Source organism: Nilaparvata lugens, chromosome 11 (assembly GCF_014356525.2).
Source record: "Nilaparvata lugens isolate BPH chromosome 11, ASM1435652v1, whole genome shotgun sequence".
In the NCBI taxonomy this organism is placed as follows: Eukaryota; Metazoa; Arthropoda; class Insecta; order Hemiptera; family Delphacidae; genus Nilaparvata; species Nilaparvata lugens.
In genome coordinates this window covers 19,303,784-19,328,705 of record NC_052514.1, presented here as the reverse complement: position 1 = coordinate 19,328,705, position 24,922 = coordinate 19,303,784, and the positions used below count along the sequence as shown (strand labels likewise).

The following is a 24,922-nucleotide window of genomic DNA, read 5'->3' as shown; positions in this document are numbered from 1 at the left end:
AATAATAGAAGATGATGAATCATCTTTCAATTAATCTTATACGGTAGAGTACTCACTTTCATGATTTTCCTACCTTTTATGCATGCTTAGTGCAGGGACACACGATCCGGCGAAATCGCCGTCCGGCGTTTTCGCCGGACCCGGCGGCAATTAGCATTCAGAACACACGACAGCCGGCGAAGCTGCCGTCCGGCGTTTTTGCCGGATCATTTAGATACATTTCAGTATAATAAATGGAGTACAACATTTCAAAATTAACTTACACATATTATGTTGTCGCGTAATTAAAATTATTCCTACCAAATCTCATGAAAATCTATCAAATCATTTGTCTGAAAATGTTGTAATAGCTTGGAACTGTGGTTTAGGCGTATTCAACCTTCTAATTTACGTTTTGCTACAATAAAAAATTGATAAGATACGAAAAAACAATCTTTTACTATTGTGATTGAATTTCCAGCTTGAATTTCACTTTAAATACTGAAATGAAGTGTATCTTACTGGTAATTCTAATAGAACATAATCTCAAGAACTTATGTCGTTGTGCAAAATATCAATGTGAGGACAATGTAGTTGGTGATGATGCTTGAAGCTGAAAATTAGGTCTTTTTCATAATACAAGGAGAATTGTTGTCAGGTGTACCTAGAATATGAGATAGATTGCTATACCTGAACATCGATGTATCGATACCCATCCCTACTTACAACCCTACCCTTGTAACCTACCCTTGTAACCTACCCTACCCATTTGTAACGTTACAAATGTTAATAAATAAAGAAGTGGCATGGGTGGGGACAGCGCCGTCCGGCGTTTTCGCCGGATCGTGTGTCCCTGCACATATAGTACAATGCCCTGCTACTGCTTTCCGGCGGCAAAACCGGACGGCGAAGTAGAGAATACCCGGCGATATCGCCGGATCAATTTCTCGCCGGACCGGCGTTTTCGCCGGACGGCGATGTCGCCGGATCGTGTGTTCTGCCCCATGCCTTCCTGTGTACTTCTTGCAACCGGACGGCGAAGCTTCGTCCGGCGAAAACGCCGGACGGCGATTTCGCCGGATCGTGTGTCCCTGCACTTACTCTTCATTAATTTGTATGTTTGCATGGCTTTCATCTTTAGAATCTACTAAATTTTCATATTGGACTGTCAAAATAATGTAGATTCAACTAGTAAGAACGGAAGATAAGCTACTTTACAGAGAGAATCATAGAAAGTTTCAACTCAACAAGCCCAATGTATAAATTATTTTTTTATGCCTCAGCAGTCATATATATTATATTTGGCTCAACTGAAGGTATATTATCAACCTGGCTTGGAGAATATTAACTGTAGAAAACAGCAAACACTGCACGCTATGATTTTTCAGGAAATTGCCACTGTTAACACTATTGTAATCTATGATTTATCTCAGTTTTTGACATTCATAACTAATGATAAATTTCAGCATAGAATTATGATCATACACACATATTTTAAATATTGATTATATTATGTAATAGTATGAATATTTTATCAGTTGCAAACAATATCTTTGTCTGTCATAGAATGCATGATTTAGCACATATATAACAACAAAATGATTTGAGAGAATTAAAATGTGATGAATTAGTTCCATCGCATGTCAAAACAATAGAAAAAATTGATTGTTTCGAGCGCCATAGTGTGAATAGGATGCAACTTAGAAAGCAGTAGGCCTACTACTGTATTTTACTGTTTACTACGGTGAAGAGAGTCAGCCACGCCGTACCGCGTCGACTGTTTCCCCTTCCACAGCGTCAAATCGAATCGCAAATAAATAACAATATACATAAATGGATTCGCAATGAATGTGGCTACATTGATTATTTGTCTAATTTTCTTTAGACTATTTGCTTTGAAGTTAATCGGAGAAAACAAAAATCAAATCGAAAAACCCCTAAATTTTTCTACATATATTATTTTATCAAGGAAACTGTTTGATTTATTGAGGAAACGAATACGACTAATATTTTAGTCCATAATGTAAGGAATTGGATGACATATGATAGATTTTTTTTCCGATTAATGGTTACAGAGATAATTGATTTCCAGTTTGCTGTTTACTATGGCTAAGAGAGTCAGCCGCGCCGTTCCGCGTCAACTGTTTCCCCTTCCACGGCGTGAAATCGAATCGCAAATACATAACAATATACATCAATGGATTTGCAATGAGAGTGGCTACATTAATTTTTCGGCTCATTTTTCTTCAAAACTACTTGCTTTAAAGTTGATTGAAGGAAACAAAAAATTCAAATCGCAAACCCCCTAAATTTTTACATATATATTATTTTATCAAGGAAACTGTTTGATTTACTGAGGAAATGGATCCGACTAATATTTTATTCCATAATGTAACGAATCGAATGACATATGATAGATTTTTCTACGATTAATGGTTACAGAGATAACTAATTTCCAATTTGCTGTTTACTATGGCTAAAAGAGTCTGCCGCGCCATTCCGCGTCGACTGTTTCCCCTCCCACAGCGTCAAATCGAATCGCAAATACATAACAATATACATCAATGGATTTGCAATGACAGTGGCTACATTATTTATTTGGCTCATTTCCCTCTAAAACTACTTGTTCCGGAGTTAATCGGAGAAAACAAAAAAATCAAATCACAAACCCCCTAAATTTTTACATATATATTATTTTATCAAGAAAACTGTCAATTTTATTGGAAAAATGAATATTACTAATACTGTAGTCCATAATGTAGCAAATCGAATGGCATATAATAGAACTGTTTCTGATCAATGGGTACAGAGATAATTAATTTCCCGTGTTTACCTGCATTTTTCATGTTTTAGGGGGCTGGGGCGGAAAGCTCCAAGGGGATTTCTTGGGACTTTTGGGAGAATGACCCTCTGGGAGGGTTCTATCGATGGTGGGAAATTCAGCTTTTATTTAATTTTCGGATCGAAACTGCGTTTTTGGACCTTCATTGACTGGGCTAATCATTATTCTCCTACATAACTGCGGAGATTGAAGTTCATGAGAAGGATCATGTTATTATTTAGCCATTAGAAAATTCCAAGAATAATGTAATATTACCTCAGCTTGTTTGGCGGCATTCAAGAGGTGGATTTAGGATTGTTTCATACGTGACACCCCAGGGATTTTTCGCTTAAACCTTTGTGCTACAAATAATAACGAAAGAACATTCGGTATTATTCACTGAAGCAGCATAATTCAACAACCGTTGAGCTAGCTCTGTAGATTTGTTCTATCAGGGGAGTTTCGCTCTTGTATAAGCTAGGCAGCGACTGTTATTCACAGCGAAAATGTTGACTGGGTTTAGAGGAACAAACATTTGCAGAAACAATTACCATAATTCCTCCGATTGAGCAATAAACAACAAACAGAACGGCATATAGGCATTTCGTTGTTTGGCGGTTTCAAGCTGTAATGGTGGACTACTTCATCTTCAGCTCCCTGAGGCCACATTTAAAATCTAATGATATATTCCAATACGTTCCAGATGGAGATAGTGAGAGAGTATACAGAAATTAGTTCAAAATCGATAGTTTCATCCTATCGCAATGTTTCTCAAATGTGAAAAGCTACTGGATCAGTTTCATTAGAGTTGAACCATTTGTGGGATGAAATATTCCATCACAAAAATCACCTCGCAACATTTTTCGAATCTGAAACCAATGCTAATTCATTAAGGGGTTCCGGCCAGGTGAAAATTGAAAAAAATCAAAATTCGAATTTTGCCGCCTCATGTTTTAGCTTCAAAATGATATGTGGTTTATTGAATTCTGAGCGATGGGAAAAAAGATAAAAATATTTTTGTGGAGCGATGTATAATTTTTTTCCGCTGTTCTCATGAGAGGAAAATATTTTTATGTGACTTTATCTCTTTTATTCTGAAGTTGATGCGTTGAACAGATCTGGATGGCATTGGCATTGAATTGGCATGATGTTTAGGTTATGGTTAGTGTGTTCAGAAGAGAATGGGGACAAGGTTGAGAAAATTGAAAAAAACTTTTGGGAAAACTCAACTCAGTGACCAAAAGACAGTAGGTGGTAGAAGCGGGCTCACTGATGACAGTATTTTGAAAATTCAAACATACTATGGACTTGCTATTAGACAAAACTGCAATAATCTCGAAAAAATGAAGCAAGCAGTATGGGCCCTCTATTTTCATTTATCCTCATCGAATGATTCACCTTGTCATGGACTCTGTGATGTCAGCTGGTGCAAATATAAAAAGGCAGTGATTCAAATGAAGTGTATAATCATGAGGGTCATTTTCATCTACCAAATGTAGTAATGGAAGCTGTAAAGCCGATATTTCGAGCCCTTTCAGAGTCAGAACTATTGAAGAAGTGCTTACATGGGAAAAGTCCAAATGTGAATGAGTCAGTAAACAATATTATTTTGTCAAGGTTGCCAAAAACATCCTTCACTAGAACTTTAGAGACAATGAAATTAGGAGTGTTTGATGCAGTGTCATGTTTTAATCAAGGGAATGTAACAAGGTGCCTAGTTTTGAAAAGACTTGAGTGAATGTTGGGAAGAAATGTGCTGATACAATGATGGGTTTGGACAGTGAGCGTATATGTAAAGGACAGCAAAAAGTGGATGAGGTTATGAAAAAAGCAAGACAAGACTGGAGCAAAGCAGTTCAGAGGCTAGAGGAGCAGTTAGCTGCTGACAAGGATCCAGATGACCCATCTTATGGAGCAGGAATGCACTAAAATGTGAGTGAATTCAATAATATTTTTTTCAATCGCGTTTTTCTCAAAACTGTTAATTTTTACATAAATGACCCATTTTCTCAAAAACTAACAAAGATATCGTTACCAAATTTTCAGGATATATTATTTGATATGTTTCGCAAATTTTGAATGGAAAAAATCAACAAAATATTCACGGAAAAAATATTTCCAGCTGAAAATATAAAAATACAAAAGATGTTCATGGAAAAAGATCATAAAAAATTTATTTTCTTTAATATTGGAAAATCCTTCATTCAAACGTTACAAAAGATGTCCATCTACACCTGTAGAAAACTTCAAGTCGATATCTCCAGTAGTTTCTGAGAAAAAGGGTCAAACGTTAACATGGGAAGTATAGGACCGTCTGGACCCCCTCAATATTTGTGAGACAGACAGGAGTGCTCACCCCCTCAAGACAAATACGTACCTCCCCCTCCCCCTGAGTATATTATATTCAATTACCTGTAACATAAATTGTTGTCAGTCGTTATTTTGAGCACTGGAAACTTTTTATAGAGAACCAAGATTTCGAATTACGCAGTTTGCGGCTTTGTAGATGCCTGATGAATATAATTATAATACAAAATGAATATTAGACATATTTCAGAGCTGTTCTCCAAAATCTTTCTGAGTCTCAATGAATACCAGCAGCCCTAAAGTATTCCAGTCAATTTCGATAACATTAAAAAAAACAGCAAACATTTTCAAAAGACAACTTTTTCCACGAACTGAATAATTGGAATTCACAACGCTAAAAATTCGGTAAAAGCTCTGCCTCTCCATCAGTCTCTTTTATAATATTTCCTCCTTCTTCCTCCATTCATATTTTGTTCCTTCCCTCTCATCCATTCTTGTTTTTGTAGTGTTTTCCTCACTTTTCTGGCGTAGTAGACTATTTTTCGATGCTAGTTTATCCCTGTTCTCTGTCCTATTAGCCTCAGCAGTTCTTCTCCACACTCACGAGTTGTGTTGATTTTTTCCCACAGGTTTGAATCGCGGTTTACCGTTACAAAAAACGCTCTCTCATAACAGGGTGCTTTTTTAAAAGAGAATAAAATTTATAACTTTGAATGCTTCCTCCGCGTACCGCCGCTGTGACAGAATCCCTGCGGTTGCCCGATGTACTGAAAGCATCCATATTACCCTCGGCAACAACCGAGGTTGTTAGCGAGCAGCGAGCAATGCGCAATATTTCTCAATTATCGTTAAACCTCATCACAGTATACTGTTTCCCTAAGCATGAACCCTGTAACATTTCAGAATCGTGTTTTTGGCCTTGGAAAGAAAAAGGGCGGTCAACGCCGGTTAATTACCAGACATTACTCACATTTCCATTTCACATGAGAGGAGAAAGTTGATACTAATAATTCAAAAAGGAATTCTCACGAAATGGGAACACAGGTTCGTGGCACATATGATACAACCCTCTCACTAATCATGAACATGGAACGTTCTCATAGAATTGATTTTCACTCTAGAAATTCACAATTATTATCTCGACGGTAATCAAATCACTATCTTTTTCTCGTCCTGATATTTCTCTGGTATCTTTTTCCTAAGTTTTGTTGTAGCCTACTAGTCCATATACCTATCACAGGAAATCGAAAGAAGTTATTCCCTCTGAGCCTACCTATTACCACAGATCTAAGCTATATTCACTCCATAAATAGAAATAAATACTCAGTACCCTTTTTTGAACTATTTTCTTACAACACTATATAATGGATATTAATGCACTTTTTGAGTGAGAGTCGAAATAACGAGAAATTCGAATGAGAATTAGAATTTAATTTCATGGGATGGAGATATTTACTTTTCTTCATATGGTAATTTCATGAAAGAATATTTTGATCGTAGAACAATATGATATGCCACGGATTGAATTGAGCTGGTAGAATGAATTATTTTTCTCCTTGATATATGAACTACAAAATGGATGTCAGAAACTGTAAAATTTCAAACTCATTGAATGATTAAATGAATACCGTAAAATGTTTCCTAATGCGAATGATATTAGTTACTCACATTTTATTGTATTGTACTCGAAATGTCTATCCATGTTTTCCTGTGGAGGAAGAATGTATGTAATTCAAGATGTTTTAAACAAGGATAAAACAGAAGGAAGTTGAGGAAATGGAAAGGAATAAGCTTGATGGAGCTTCATATTTTATTAATGATCATGAATTATTATGATCTCGGCCAGATTTTTTTATTGACTTCCGAAGAATAGAATTGAAATCCGTAAGCCGATTATATTCAAGCCCACCATTAGTGAGATTTTTGGTGCTTATCATTACTGGAGCGATATTCGCTGGTAATCGAAGGACTGATGCTTCTACTGGCCGGATTAGAGTCATGGTCGATTCACAGCAATTAATTATTTCCTAAATGTATCGATGTTGAGAGTATGAATAAACCAACAGATCTAATGAAGGTCTCAAATATTATGCATCTATTACACAATAATATGAGTCTTCTATTTGTACTATTTATTTCAATGTTATTCGAGTGGAGAGGTGACTTTCCGATCTGTAGGATATTGACTGGTTTGAAGCAGGAGTGGAAAAATAGAAGAAAAATAATGCATTCCATTGGAAAATTTTTTCCAGAACATTAAGTGGAACTACTTCAGTTTAGATTTTTTTAAATATACAGAACAATATTATCAACCTTAAAGATGTGGTTGATATAGTTTGGAATGGCAGAAAAAGCAAGCAAGCGAATGAGGTTTTGAATGGTTCATGATTGAAAAAGATTCAATGAACATGAAAATATTAATTGCACTAGAATGATTGAATATAATATTATTCTTAAATATTATTTTGAGATCTCGAAATATTATAAGATTTCCTATGTTCCATATAAAGTTGATTTCATAAAAGGAGTTTATGAAGGAATAGATGGTGTGAACAGTGTTGGGCTTACAAGTAAACTCATTCTCAATTTAGAAAATTATTTTTCAATTGTATGAATACTTTTTATACAACTCGAATAACTATTGACCAACATAAGAAAATTTCAATGCTTCATGTACTGTTTAACTCTATAACGTGTGCTCAGTTGATGTTCAGTTATAAATATTTGGATGTTCAAACTCATAAATTACCAGTCAAACTAACCCTCCCAATCGAATTGGGATGATTCAGCTTTGAGGTTCCGCGATTCAACGGAAAACAGTAATCAACCAATGGAGAGGCTCAAGATGACATAAATATTTGAATACATTCTATTACTATCATCAAAGACGTAGCGCAACGTAGACAAAACGTAGCCATCAATGTGTGCTATCACTATACGGTTTCATACCTACTGTTTGGATTTGTTGGAAAGAGAAGAACTACTCCAGTAGAGTGGAAACACACAATGCGTAGTCTATCAACCTATCTCATTGAGATAGAAATTTTCAGACAGTCTATTCCAGAATTTTCTTTGCATTAAACGTCTCCTCCTATGTGATTTGACACATTAAGCATCAACCCTTTGTTAGAGTATATCTTTGTGAGAGAATACCGTTGTGAGAGTATATCTTGAACGATATGGGTAACAATATCAACAAAACTCCTTTATTCACCCAAAATAAAACAGGTTGTTTGTTAAGAAGTTCCATTGCCGAAGTAATGGGATCGTAGAAAGGATTCCCTCAGAAACGAAAACAATTTGAATGGAAAAGAAAACAGCCAGAAAGTTGTTTCTTGGCTCAATTTAGCTGTTCATTCGAATTGGAATGAGTTTCAGGAAACGATTAAGGAAAAGTCGTCTCAAGGTGCAAGTCAATCTATCTCGGGGCTCTCTGCCTCTGCTACGTTGCTCAGCATTTTCTGGTAATAGCACAACACTTTAGAATGGTGACAAATCCCATTCTAGTCGCTATAATTTTAAATAGGAAATAACAACTACCCATCCACTGACAATGGGAATTTCTTAAATATCTCATTGTGTCGATAGTTTTCTATGAAGTTCGAGAATAAATGAAACTGGATTGGCTGAGTTTCACGGCTTCACTGACTTAGATAGTCATCAGAAAAAAGATACCAAATTGTAAATCGATTCTAATCTCTTTATAATAATCACTGTCTATCAGTCTCTCATTTTATTTACTATGTTGATTGCTGATTATATCCTGGTTCAAATGTGACTGGTAAATTGATTACAAAGTGAAGTCATGTCAAGGATTTAGTTAATGCAACCGAAAACCACTATATTTAAAATATCGTCAGTAGTAATATTTTTCGAAATGCTTTTTTAAAAAATATACCCCCTCCAGGAAATGATTTTGTGTCTCCTGCCCAAGAATTTCAAGGGCGCAGTATACGTCCAACCCCCCCCCCCTCCCCGCCACCTATCTTATGGGTACTTATGTGCTAACCCACACAAGAAAATTATTATTTCATACCATAATAATGAAGAATATTTGATGTTTCAAAAATACTTTATTCATCGATTGGAATTCAAATTAATTGATTCATAACTGAGCCATGAATTGAATCAAGACATCAATCAGAGTTCGAAATGTACTTCCACACATCCAATCACGGTGGCTAGTCTCAAGTAGATCCAGCTGTGCACAAACATAACTTCAATCAAGATCAAATAAATAGTTACAATTGATCATAACAATCACTTTGCAAAAATAATAACTTTTTCCAATCATAACTAATAACTAATGTCTCTTTGCAGAGAAATACCATGCTATATTGCTCCCACAATACGACACACACCTTCTAACAATGCTCATGAGTAATTGATTGAGACATTGCATGTGTGATGTTTACTCTGGATATGCAAATATGATAATGTTATACTATATTAGTGGAACAACAAGCCATTGTTGTTGATTGTGTCAAGACAAAAATCATGTGAAAATGTAATATTTTTGTAAGTAATTTATTGGCGACATCCGATTATTAATATTACTGCCATGCAATAAGTCAGTGAATAATCAAGTGAGCAGGCAATATTATAATTGGTTTCGTCATTTGCTTGTGAGATTGGTGGCATAATCGTGTTTGCTTTCGAGTTTGGGGTGATTATAATTAGTTCCCCCTCTCACCACACTGTTGATCTAGTGTTTGTACATTCATTCCATCATTCACACATGCGACAATTCTTCAGTTCCTAATCTGCCAGATAAACTAATTCGACTTTCACAGCTTATATTGTCGTAAGTGATTTTAAAATAGGCCTGAAATTCATAAAACTATTTCTTACTATTAATAATGGAAGTCACAAAATAAATCAACATCTGAATACAATTCAATAAACTTTTCACAAGAACTGTAAGTTCTATGTATTTCTATGGGTCCATATTCAATGCATTATCACTTATCAATCTAGAAACAAATTGCTTTGTTATCAACATGAATTAACTGTTCGGCTTCTATCTAATTTGATTACAAACTCCAATGCAGGGTGAATACTGTACCTTAAATTAAATCGAGGTAACACTAATAGCATTATCAATTTCATTCAAATTCCTAGTAAATGTGTAATACGTTTACTTGTGGCGGTGAGTAATTTGGAAGCGTTTTTTCGCGATGAATGAGTAGAGACGGAGTGGTAGGCCTATTTATGCAGGAAATGCAAGCGAGCAGTCAACCGCTATTTGTTGGGGCAATTGGTTACAGTTGGGGTCGCCTCGCAATTCGCTCTGAAAAAAAGGAAAAAGTGCCTACACGTAAATTTGAAATTTCTCGGTGGAGCAAGACCAATTTGCAAGCTCTTATCGGTTAATTGTGAAGAAGGCTCCTCATATGGGTAAATGCCTGAATATATTATCTACTACAATCATAATCAATGATAATTATTAATTTAATGTAACAGGTAACGTAATTCCATTACCATAATTATTATCAGTTGAATCCCAATAAATTATTCTGAATTATAAATATTGTGAGTTGAATAATTATGGGCGTATTCATTGATTTATTCATTTTCATCATTCATATATTTATTTTATGCGTGCTTTAATACAGAATGCGGCTGCGAAACTTCCTTTTTTAAGTAAATGCAACTCTTTTTATGAATCAGAAAGTTTCTATCTATTTCTTTTGATATATAAAGTTTTGCTTCAAAATTAGTTTTTAATACCAAATCAGGTAGGTGACGTCACCCATTCTCCATACATTGAGTAAACCGATTTCTGTCGTTTTTCATGACTCCTGCCAGCATTGCAGGCGTTATGTTGGCAATTTCTTCCTCAATATTGGTCTTCAAATCTTGTGGGGTCCTTGGACGGTTCACATGAGCAAGATATTTCAAAAACCCCATAGAAAAAAAGCACAAGTGTTCAAATAGTGAGATCGTGCTGGCTACTTCAAATCGCTCCTAATTAAAATGAGGCTTTCTGAAAAGTGTTCCCTCAAAGTCACGTTCAAGAAGTTCCTGCACAATTATTGCCATCTTGTATGGATGGAAATGATGATCATCATAAAGAATTCGTCTCACAGAACGATCGGAAAGTCCAAGAACATAGGCTACACATGTTTGCACGCAGAACGCTGTGGTGATTATAACATGAAACTCTCAATGCCACAATGTTCTCAGGTGACCTAATAAGCCGAGGGACTTCCGCTCGAAAAATAAGTCTCAACGGCAAATGTGCGCTTCATATTGTTCCAATGCATGATGGCGACTGAAAGTCGTCGGGAAGAACACTTTAAGATTTTACCTGCTCCACTACGATATCAGCTGACTGAATGGCGTTCACTTCAAGAAAGGAAATTTTGCTGCCGCACCCGGTACATATATGTGATAAATACTGAATTGCAGATCATGTTTCTCATCCATGATCCTCTTTTGTCCAAATGACTTGTACTACTACTGTGTTTCCAAGCTCCAAACACTTATTTTTACACACTATTTTTTTAAATTCATGATGATGAGATGATAATACTGGACATTGAAATAACAATAAAACAAATACAAACTAACTCCACTTCAAGGAATTGTTAGGTAGTCTTTTTTCAAAATACCTATTCCGGTGACAATCTCTTCCTCGGCTTTCCCACATCTCTTTTTCCTGGGGTTTTGTAATACTGAACTTCTACATGTATTCTTTCTCATGAAAATCAATTGAGAATTCATCAATAATTATTTCATTCAAACCTTTTATTTCATTCTTTTGCTCTATGAGTTTTAATATAACAGTGGATAAAAGGAATATAATGATTACATTATTATATCCAAGTAAACAAAATCCAGCACTCACTATTCATACTGATTTTCCAATCGGCACTCACTTCAAACGTTTCCAGCCAATCGTAAGGATTAATTCAAAACCTTCTACAATAACAAAATTGGATGGGAGAATCTAGAAAGGGGATTGGAGCTGGAATAATTCAGTTTTCAAAACGGATTCAAACAGGATATAAACAGCTGAAGCTTGACTCCAGCATGAAAATTCTTTTTGCTGCTAGCTTTTATTCAGCCAAGTATTCCGTTTTAGGGCAGTCGAGCGGAAGGAAGGATAAGAATCGGGATAAGGCAGGTAGCTCCACTGAAGCAGTCTAATCAGATTTGCCCCCATCAAACATAACTCCCGGATTGGCTTGTTGTGATAGCGACTACGTAACAATGTTGTTCAACAAAGCCGGCATGTATATACAATGTATACATGACAGGCAAACATGTAATCAACCTTACTATTCAGTCTTGCCGGTAAACACTTCACTATTCACCTGATTACATATTGTGGCCATCGCAGTGAATCCCTGCACTAACAATGGCTTCCTTCACCAATATTCAATATCTGAGATCGTGGATCTCCTAGACTCTCAAGGAGAGATCTTTAAGGTCAAGATACAGTTCTCTCCACAGACTGAGCAATGAAGAGCTTTCCCGAGGAAAACATTTGATTTTCTGGTTGAAAAACGTTGAAAGGAATATGATTTGTGATTGATTGAATATTTTTGTGATTTTTGATTGAATATTGATTGATTTCTGTCTTATCCAATTGATGTGGTGGAATACTCCTGGATATGATTGTACTGTATCAAGGAACGTTATAAGTTTTCAGTTTTCATTTATTCTACAATGCAAATAACACTAATTTAATAACATTGAAAGATAAAATAATACGGTAGTCCTTGTGCTATTTTTCTTTCAAATTTATAGATGACAAAGTCCAAGATAAGGTTAGAATTTCACGTGTACAATTTTTATAAAATTTTGGTCCAAAATAAACATCAAAACTATAAATTTTGAAGGCTTGAATTGATAAATTAATTAGAAATATTCCACTCAATTACCACTTTTAACGAATGATATTGAGTTATTTATTTCTATATGATAGTATAGTTTCCTGTTTGAATGTTCTGCAATGATATTGTGAAAGGAAGGTTGGATAAAACAATAAACGAAAACATAATAGGGAGAGAAGGAGACATAGAGGTAAAAGAGATAGTGGAACATTGTAAAAATAACTTATTGAAAAATTATTATAAGGAATTGAGAGCTGATCAGATAAAAGAGTATGATGGAAGGATGCAAAGCTCAGTTAGATACAATAGAGGGTATCATAAGAAAGGATAGAACAATCAAACGCAGTTGAAATGAAGGAAGAGAAAACATGCGAATGTAAGCTGGAAAATACAGAGAGGGTTGATGTCGGAAGAAAGAGTGGAATGTTGTCAGGGGAAGTTGGAATGTCGTGGGAGTTTTGAAGAGTAGGATGAAGGTTGTCAGATGTTGAAGGAGGATGTGAAAGAAGAAGAAAAGTGTTGGAAAAGGAGTTTTCAGTTATGAGTGTGAGAGTGTGACTGCTCTACAGAGCCGCCAAAGTCGGACATAACTTATGGCCAGTGTGTCATTCTTCATCACTAGCTTTTTTCGTGCCGAGGAAAGTCGATGACTTCGTCTTGAGAAGAAGCTTCCACTCCTTTTTCTTATTCTTCTCCTCCTCACACCTTCTTCTCTACTCTCCTCTCACTCTCTTCTTTCTCATATTTTCCTCTTCATTGCTATGTCTGACTTCCTTGTTCCTCTTCCATTCCTGGGCAAAGGACAGGAAAAAGCTCTTGTGGCATCCCATTTGCAAAAGTCATGCCTGGTGCACTCCATGTGGCGCGGATTCCACATATCCAATGTCATCACCATTATTCATGGCTAGTACTTGGGTCGAATTCGATCCCCCTCCAACATTCAACATGTTGTGGAGGACTTCTTTTTGAGAGCTTCATGAATTAGATGATCATAGACACAACTAATGACAAGTCTTGATGAACTACAACTGTAACTAGCAGGAATGAATACTTTATTGGGGAGTAGGATTTCATGAATTTGTAACTTCAGTTTCTCGAGAGAGGTAGGATAGGTTGAATAAGACCAGAGAGGATATGAAGCTCTATTCCTATGTCCCTCAAATATAGCACTAAGATTGTTTCTGGCTCTCTGAAATCTCATGAAAATCAAGTTGGGAACGAGATAAATTGATATTGTTCACTGAAACTCATGATTTCATTGATTTGTGTACTGATAGATCATGTTGGAAAAACTTATATTACGGGCGTGGACTCACTGGCTTACTAAGGACCGTTTTCACAGTCAAAGCTTAAACTGAATTTACTCAGCTGGTGGCTTGAGCTCAAGATGGATCACATTATAACAAGCGAGACTTGATAGGGATTCAATCCAGTTTAAAATTGAATTTAGTTTAAACTGTCACTGTGCAAACGGCCCTAAGTGTGATATTTCCATTTGGAAATCAGTTTTCGAAGAACTATTCTATTTGCTGTGTTGAAGCATTTCCACATGAATTACCATACTTTTAGGAGTAGCCCTGTTCTACAGCCAAATCCATTTATTTCTTAAAAATCTCACTGTGTGTAACTGAATAGGCTATACTTATTCTGTTTTGTATATCTACAATGGAGAAATTTTCCACATGTTAAAAATGCAAATGAAGAATTTAAATTTGGAATCCTACTGAATGACTTTGAATATTTTTCATTATTCAATTTCACGAATTCTACTCTCATTATTTGGACAGTGGATACATCTATTCAAAAGAAAACAGAGCTCTTTATTTTTACAATTCTTCAACTGAGTAGGGTTGAATAGCGATAAATGAAGTGATGTGATTTTTCTGTTTACGTCTTAAGTGTGTCTTATTCTGTTATGCACACATCAATATTAATAATATTCTTTTTTGTATTGTGGAAAAAGTATATTCATTCAGTTAGGAATGTGAGCTGGTCACTGGTCATGTTGTAGGGAAATCAGAACTTTCAGACTGTAATGTTAGTTTTGAGAACTACTGGTTCTACTAATGTACTGCAAACACCTCGTTCTCTAATCAAGGTCAATCTGCATTGTTAATAATGGACCTCCCAAAAGCCCCTATCCAATTAATGAGCTTGATGCAGTATTGTTTAACGCATTGTAACCAATTATATCTTGAATTTACTAGTTGAATTGTGACTCGGTGGACCTGACCTCATGCATGACTTGTGACCTGTTGTTTTAGCACACTGCTAAAAACAAATTCCATCGTCCGTTGCGTACTGTCATCGGTTCATATACTGCAAAAATAATTTCCTTCAGTAATTCTGCTATTTGTAGATATCTATTCTGAATGGATCGTTTTGTGTATTTGAACATTCACTCCACAACATTCAATCCACTTTGACAAGTATTAGCAATTCACATTCACTTCAAATCATTGCAAGTGATAATTATTCAGAGCTTCTCATCACCCATGTGGTTCCGGAACGTTCAATTAGCGTTGAAATCAGTATACTTCAGTGACCACATAGTACTCATATTGATTGATATTGACGTAGGCTAATGAATCCAATAGAAATGAAAGCCTTCTAGAAGACACACGCGATGGAATAAGTGGAAGAGAAGATAGGTAACTCGATGTTATCATGAAGTACTTACTCTATCGCCAAGTTTAACGAAACAACGTCTTTTTTATGGATAGTCATTTTCTTGTGGAAATAATTTGAATAAATAAATGAATGACAGATAAATTTATCAAGATGACATGCAGAATAGAATGCAAAACAGAATCAAGTTATATACTGTGGAGCTCTTCCTGGGGGAGTCACTCTCACCTCCAAGGATAGGACAACACACGTAGGATGATGTAATGCTGTATTTAAATGCCTCACGTTGGGCCGGCAAATCATGTGGTGCGTTTTTTAACGGCTTCACACATGTAGGGTGAATCTTGCACTGAGTCAGTGGTGTAGTGGCTATAAATTTTGCAATGGCGTGTGAGGACGCTGAGTGAACACCAGACTGATTGACTCACTACAAGACTCAATACAATTGTCGGAATCGCGGGAGGCCTAAACGCTCGCTCACCCTTGATTCTTCTAATGACAGATTGTATAATGATGAAATTTTTATAAGTAGTGTAGCGATCGCTAAACACTGAATACGGATACCTTAAAATTATTACCTGTGAAGAATGAGCATACAAAATCATACAGGTCGAGCAAAAATCCCGATGTAGCTAATTTACGGGACTGCGTCTCTAATAAGTTCTGAAGGATTAAAATACGGTATTTGAACCAAATATCGTTCAGAATATACTTCGAGAACAGAGTCTTGTCGGGTTTTAAGCTCTATTGTAGGAATTTATATGATCTATGGCTGCCTCTGCTGTACGATTGATGCATTCGCTCCAAAGTCGAGGTAGGTAACAGATAAAAGCTGATGTATGAGCAGGTAAGGACAAAGAATAAATATCTCGATCTGACCCCACTCGCTACATCCACTTAGACCTGTTCCAATATCCAGCTTGATTCAATTATTCTAATGATCGTATTCGATCGGTTCTTGATGATATAGAACGTATCAGACACAATAATTGACAGGCTTAAGAAATAATCGAACTCAGAAAGCGAATTAACAAAACTGAAATATATTATAATAAAATATGTAATCATACAGTGCAGATTCAGAATTTGATTCACAGGTTGATAATAATTTAGCATTAATAGAATAGTTAAAAATTTTCTTGTGCTTGCATGATACCATGCGTGATTCAACAGAATTTTACAATTGATAAAATTTAACAGTTTGAAAAAATAGTGAAAAAATGAATTATAAAATATTTTTAAAAATGCTCGGGGTCGTGGTTCAGGCAGCGGAGGATAGTTAATCAACTACAAATTCTTATAAATTTAATATGAATAAATTCTAGACTCTTAAATGCTAAAGCGCTTGTCGGCGTGGCCAATAATTTAACGAAGAAAAATTTATGTTTTTCTGCACTGAAATGTTTTCGAAGCGTAGATTGGGGCCCCTTATGACTTATAACTCACGTGAAATTCCTTGGTCGTCGTGGTTTTCTTCTTTAGATCAAAAATCGTTTGATCGGCGGCAATCCAGGCTTTGGTTTCAGCACGTGGGGAATTTTAATTTAAATATCTCCTTCACCGAATTAATTAAGGGATAGTTTACTTTAAGCTTTTAAATTTATCGATTGATGAAAACAGAAATTTATAAATAACAAATAGATTGGCCTAAAATATCGGCTCACAAATAGAACATTTAAAAAATCGAACAAGAAATTTTACAAATAGGTCTTTGGTAACTATAAAAAGAGATCTGCACGGTGAGGATTTCAAAAAGGAAGTGCTCCTGTTTTCTCTAAGCTTTTAGGCTAGACCTTGCTTCTCGGAATCTCAATGTAATAATTTGCATAAAAATTTGCCATTGGTAGAACGCTTGTGACGTAAACATGACGTCAGTGGCAAGCAGTAGAATACAATTCCTTTAATTACAATAATAATTTAACTTATGTAATTCTTAAAACTGCTTAATCTTCTAGACATAGCTCCTATCATACAATGTACACGTGCTAGTGTAACTGATAAGGCAGGGTTGATGTCTGATAATAGATTAACATGTGTTGCTTTCAAACGATCACCGTCTTGGTGCTATTTCTATGCACTGTGATTGGTTTAGACCTGCCAAAGAGATTTAATTACCATGTGGTTCAGTTGAATTAAATTATTAATAAATTAATATTCTTGTACAATTTTTATTAGGTTTGAGATTATTATAATTAATTTCTGCCATTTTATCAATAATAGAATTTCATACTATGACCTATTTAGTTACAATAAGACCTGACGCATAATACAATTTCTTAAATAATAAATAATTTCAACAATAATACATACATTTTATTTTTTATTTTGAAATTCTTGATCCTTTATTGATAGTTTTAATTTTTAGGAATGATATTTTACCTTGCATGAGAACCGGTATGATATTTGACAATGCTTTGAATCAGTCAGCTGCGTTCGAACTGTTTTAAAAACATCTGATCGATAGTAAACAAAGTGTAACCTCAAAATCAGTGAGCAATTCGTAAATAATTTGTGCTTTATTCGCAAAATAATTATAATTTTATTGAATAATTTTCCTAGAAAAATATTCAGTACAGAACGGTACTCTTATCTAATATACAGTTATTGATAAGTAAGCTTTATCGCTCGGTCGCTAACTATTCCTTTAGCAAATTCTTTCATTTTAAAAGGTAATCACAATTTTTCTCTCTTCTCATGAGATCTATTTGAAAAATTCATCACACAAAAGCCCCCAGGATATTTTAAATAGGTAATTGGGAGACGAGTCGAAACAATGACTATTTGAAAAATCCGATATTGTGATGAATACACTATTTCATCTCCTTACTTCTACGAAAACTCAACACTTAACACTAAAAACAATATATCGTGCACTTTTGGCTACGAAAAATAAATAATTGATTGTTCCTTTCATTGGATACAATCGAAATACAATAATTAATGAGGTCTCTTTGGATCCTTCATTAAAACAACTCCACAACTTCCATTCACGGGTGGCTTATGAGCAGACCCATAACTATAACAACTATACAAGATTTCACATATTACTTCTTAAGATTTGAATAGTATTTGCAACAAATATAGACTTTCATCATTTTTTCATAGTTATTATAGGTTTCGACTCTTTGGTTTGGCTTTTACATAAATTGGGTGAGAGTGTGATTTTACTTCGGTGACTTGACAATCGTCTACCGTTTGACTCGAGCAATTTCTTATTTGCGCTTAGTACGTTGCGTACAAACAGGATTACACTTGAAATGGCTTTCTTGATTTTTATCAATGTTGGTTACAAATATTAAGTCCTTAAGATTACATTTATCAATTTGAATTACAATTCATGATCTTTTGATGCAACAGTAATAAATTTCACATTTAAAGGTAAGAATTTCATTTTCTTTTTAGCTTTTTTAGCAATACATTTATATGACATAGAACATGCGCATTTCGTGCAAATTAACATAAATATATATTTTTGGTTGCGTTTTTTACTTATAATTCCACATTAAATAATATGTTACATTAATTGAATAACGATATTGCTTGGATTCTATTAACATTGACTCTAGGATTTCGTACACATTGGTTGGTGGGACGAAGAAAATTATCGAACAGGCATTGGTTCTGAGTAGATTTTTCTATTGATTCTGTATTTCGAGGTTAGATTTATCCATTTTTTCAAATAAACTTTGTTTATTTTCTTTCCTCCTATTCACTACTAACTTCATGTTATTTCTAATTTATAATTATTTTCTGTGGATACTATAATTCTTGTTTCTATTTTTCAGTTGTGCAGATGATACCAGGCGATTGTTTCTATGATGATTGTAACATGAGGCGGATGGCTTGATTAGGTTGGTAATTTTTTAAAGTTGTTTCGTAGTTTTATTTTCTTCTGTTATTAAAGTTGATAATAATTTCTTCATTTGAAGTGGATTGTTGTTTATTAGATGAGATGCGGCGAAGTTTAGGTTATGTTGATTATGATTAGGCTGCAGTAGAAAGATGCTAGTCTGCAAAGATATGATTCGGTGGGTAGGCTGTGATTATGACAAGTTTGATGATTGATGTATTCCACAAATGTAGTTTCTAGTTGATTAAAACATTATTTCTTTCTTAAGCCCCCATCTAAATTTGATTTTTGTGTTATTCAAGGTCCAATTCCGATTTGCAACTATCTGTTTTATCCAACTTGGCTTAAAACGAATGTGCCGACGAAGTAGGTAGATCTCTTCAGCCAATGTTGTCCTTCTTTGTTGACCGGTGACATGTAGTTTGACATTCTTAAACCTAACATGCCGGTGGTGTCTGTGTGTCTTTCCAAATGATATTTTCCTTTTTTGCATGCCGGTGTACAGTTTGTTTGATTTCAACCGGACATGACTGCGGTGATTGTAGGTCCTTCCTGATACCGTCTTCCTTTTTTCTTGCATGCTGGTAGGAAGCTTGATGTACGATTTTAGCCTAACATGACGGCGATGTAGATGAATTCTATTAGATGGTTTTCTTTTTTGATGTATTGTAATCCTTCTTGTTTGTGGTTTTGATTCATAGGTTTTCAGTTTTGGAAGTGATGTTGGTTTGTTTTGGGTTTCCGTTTTATTTCTACTGTTAAGTGGGCGATCTTCAAGAGTGCTGGGTTTATCTGTTACAGGTGCTGTCCTCGGTGGCTCGGAGATACGTGCGGTCGGCGGTCCGGGCTGCTCTTCCACTCGGCGGGCAACGTCCTTGGACTCCTGGTGGTCTGCGCGCGGTGGTACGGGCTGTCCCTCTACCTGATGGATGTCGTCCTCGGCCTGGCGGGTGATGTCGGCTGGTCCCTCTCGGCGTTCTGCGGGGTGCGGCGCGACTTCAGTCCTGACATTCTCGGTAGGTTGGTCTCCCATACATGTGTCGTGTTCGCTTAACTGTTTTATATCCTCTCCTTCGATTATGTCCGCTTTCGCATGCATGGGCTCAATCTCTGGTCCAATATTGATTTTAGTTGTCTGACGTTCCTCCTCGATTTGCCGTGTTACCGTCCTGCTTTCCTCTGTTGCTTCTTTCAACCTTTGTTCCGGTTCATCGAAATCCTGTTCATATACTTTCTTTAACTCTTCATTTGTTTGTTTGGTATCTTCAATTATTTGGTTGTAGTTCTTATCTATATTGTTTAGTGTTTCATTCATTTGATCGTAGTTCTTATTTATATTGTTCAATGCTTCCAGTGTTACTGAAGAACTTTGTTTTATTGCTTCCAGGATGATGCTCCAATCCAGCATGGGAAGGGTGGGTATGTAGCCTTCGGTCGGCGGCAGAAACTCTGTGGTGTGAGGTGCAGGCGTCTGGACTTCTGGAACGGTGGTACATGGGCGTTTCTCCCGCGTGACATCTTTCGTCTCTGAAATCACTGATGTGGCCTCCAGGATGCGGTGTGGTTCTTCCATAATTTATTGGATGATACAATGATGCGAGTGCAGTGAAACGATCGCAAATATGTGGGGTTATGTGCAAGATTACAAATGAATGACCACAAGTTGAAATAGTGTAAAAAATTCGTTGAAGTGAAGGAATACAAAAGTGTGCTTCAATAATATGTTCAGTGATGAAGTGAATCAAATTAGCAATATCGTTAACATAAAGTGACAATAACATAAAGGATGCACAATGGATAATGCGATGACAAAGGTACGTCTCTGATAATTTATTATTATTACTATTATAAATATTTTACTCTTATAAGTTCTTGCCGCAATTATATATAGGGCTAGTGTTCTTTGCAAAATTTTATATAAAAGGGGCAGTGTTTTGTTTGAATTATTCCGCAATATATCCATGATTTAATTTTACTTCCCTCTTTATGTTTTAAAAACTTTTAAAAATGTAAATAACTTCAATCCTCTTTTCTGTAAATATTTATAAATTGTTTCAATATAGACCTAGTATTCTTCAAACAATATGACCTTTCTTATGGTATTTCTTAAACCTATGACTTATAGTATGACCAATTTTCGAATAACACGATAATAAAATTCTGAGTTCGATTCTTTCTCTAAAAATTCATCAATCGATAAATTTCTTTTCTGTTCAAAAATTGGGTATGGTACGTCTTGTTATTTTATATAACAGTGAACAGTTAATATTAAATTTGAAGAAATTCACAACCATGAATTTTTCAAAAAAAAATTTTCCCGTTGTCAGCGCTATAGTATACTGAGCGACTAAATAATCCTCGCAGTTGATTATCCGCCTCTTCAATGCCTATCACTGTTGGGCGCCAAATCATGTGGAGCTCTTCCTGGGGGAGTCACTCTCACCTCCAAGGATAGGACAACACACGTAGGATGATGTAATGCTGTATTTAAATGCCTCACGTTGGGCCGGCAAATCATGTGGTGCGTTTTTTAACGGCTTCACACATGTAGGGTGAATCTTGCACTGAGTCAGTGGTGTAGTGGCTATAAATTTTGTAATGGCGTGTGAGGACGCTGAGTGAACACCAGACTGATTGACTCACTACAAGACTCAATACAATTGTCGGAATCGCGGGAGGCCTAAACGCTCGCTCACCCTTGATTCTTCTAATGACAGATTGTATAATGATGAAATTTTTATAAGTAGTGTAGCGGACGCTAAACACTGAATACGGATACCTTAAAATTATTACCTGTGAAGAATGAGCATACAAAATCATACAGGTCGAGCAAAAATCCCGATGTAGCTAATTTACGGGACTGCGTATCTAATAAGTTCTGAAGGATTAAAAAATATGGTATTTGAACCAAATATCGTTCAGAATATACTTCGAGAACAGAGTCTTGTCGGGTTTTAAGCTCTATTGTAGGAATTTATATGATCTATGGCTGCCTCTGCTGTACGATTGATGCATTCGCTCCAAAGTCGAGGTAGGTAACAGATAAAAGCTGATGTATGAGCAGGTAAGGACAAAGAATAAATATCTCGATCTGACCCCACTCGCTACATCCACTTAGACCTGTTCCAATATCCAGCTTGATTCAATTATTCTAATGATCGTATTCGATCGGTTCTTGATGATATAGAATGTATCAGACACAATAATTGACAGGCTTAAGAAATGATCGAACTCAGAAAGCGAATTAACAAAACTGAAATATATTATAATAAAATATGTAATCATACAGTGCAGATTCAGAATTTGATTCACAGGTTGATAATAATTTAGCATTAATAGAATAGTTAAAAATTTTCTTGTGCTTGCATGATACCATGCGTGATTCAACAGAATTTTACAATTGATAAAATTTAACAGTTTGAAAAAAATAGTGAAAAAATGAATTATAAAATATTTTTAAAAAATGCTCGGGGTCGTGGTTCAGGCAGCGGAGGATAGTTAATCAACTACAAATTCTTATAAATTTAATATGAATAAATTCTAGACTCTTAAATGCTAAAGCGCTTGTCGGCGTGGCCAATAATTTAACGAAGAAAAATTTATGTTTTTCTGCACTGAAATGTTTTCGAAGCGTAGATTGGGGCCCCTTATGACTTATAACTCACGTGAAATTCCTTGGTCGTCGTGGTTTTCTTCTTTAGATCAAAAATCGTTTGATCGGCGGCAATCCAGGCTTTGGTTTCAGCACGTGGGGAATTTTAATTTAAATATCTCCTTCACCGAATTAATTAAGGGATAGTTTACTTTAAGCTTTTAAATTTATCGATTGATGAAAACAGAAATTTATAAATAACAAATAGATTGGCCTAAAATATCGGCTCACAAATAGAACATTTAAAAAATCGAACAAGAAATTTTACAAATAGGTCTTTGGTAACTATAAAAAGAGATCTGCACGGTGAGGATTTCAAAAGGGAAGTGCTCCTGTTTTCTCTAAGCTTTTAGGCTAGACCTTGCTTCTCGGAATCTCAATGTAATAATTTGCATAAAAATTTGCCATTGGTAGAACGCTTGTGACGTAAACATGACGTCAGTGGCAAGCAGTAGAATACAATTCCTTTAATTACAATAATAATTTAACTTATGTAATTCTTAAAACTGCTTAATCTTCTAGACATAGTTCCTCTCATACAATGTACACGTGCTAGTGTAACTGATAAGGCAGGGTTGATGTCTGATAATAGATTAACATGTGTTGCTTTCAAACGATCACCGTCTTGGTGCTATTTCTATGCACTGTGATTGGTTTAGACCTGCCAAAGAGATTTAATTACCATGTGGTTCAGTTGAATTAAATTATTAATAAATTAATATTCTTGTACAATTTTTATTAGGTTTGAGATTATTATAATTAATTTCTGCCATTTTATCAATAATAGAATTTCATACTATGACCTATTTAGTTACAATAAGACCTGACGCATAATACAATTTCTTAAATAATAAATAATTTCAACAATAATACATACATTTTATTTTTTATTTTGAAATTCTTGATCCTTTATTGATAGTTTTAATTTTTAGGAATGATATTTTACCTTGCATGAGAACCGGTATGATATTTGACAATGCTTTGAATCAGTCAGCTGCGTTCGAACTGTTTTAAAAACATCTGATCGATAGTAAACAAAGTGTAACCTCAAAATCAGTGAGCAATTCGTAAATAATTTGTGCTTTATTCGCAAAATAATTATAATTTTATTGAATAATTTTCCTAGAAAAATATTCAGTACAGAACGGTACTCTTATCTAATATACAGTTATTGATAAGTAAGCTTTATCGCTCGGTCGCTAACTATTCCTTTAGCAAATTCTTTCATTTTAAAAGGTAATCACAATTTTTTCTCTCTTCTCATGAGATCTATTTGAAAAATTCATCACAATACACATCATACAAATCAAGGTACCTAGATTGATACATTGATACAAATTTTCCTCGGGGAGTCTGTAAGTGATATAACTTCTCATGTAGCCTAATAGCGATATTCATGAATCAAATCCACCAGAGGTTCATTTTAAAATTTTGAGTATTCAGAAGTGTTAATGGTTCATGGATTTTTTCGTTACACTCTAGAATTTAGAATTGATCTATTTCAAATTGGAAGCGTTTGTGAACAAAAAACATTATGATGTTTTCAACTCACATCCGACAAGTTGCTTGACACAATAAGTATGAATTAACGGGTTAGTTAACGCATTTTCTCAATTATTGTAATAATTCTTGATATTTAAGATCATAGGAGATCAAAGACAAGGTGATAAAGGGGTGTCCGCGAAAAGCTTACAAAATGAGAGGTAATTTGATGGGACGTGATAAATTTGAAATGAAAAGAACGGCGTAGCCCATAGTTCAAGTGGAATATTAGCATCACATCCAATTGATTGGACCATAAAAACAGGTCGAAATAATAAGATGCCAGATGTAAGGCTACGATA

General features: G+C 35.2%; 1 protein-coding gene and 1 long non-coding RNA gene across 2 annotated transcripts in view; both read left to right on the top strand.

Moving 5' to 3' along the window:
- LOC111064113 (dopamine D2-like receptor) overlaps positions 1-24,922 on the top strand; it is a 459,718-nt gene that overhangs the window by 289,605 nt on the left and 145,191 nt on the right. The window lies entirely within an intron of this gene.
- On the top strand, positions 19,208-21,107 carry LOC120353575. The gene is made up of 3 exons (XR_005572478.1): positions 19,208-19,427; positions 20,228-20,442; positions 20,814-21,107. It is a non-coding gene; the product is annotated as an uncharacterized LOC120353575 (long non-coding RNA).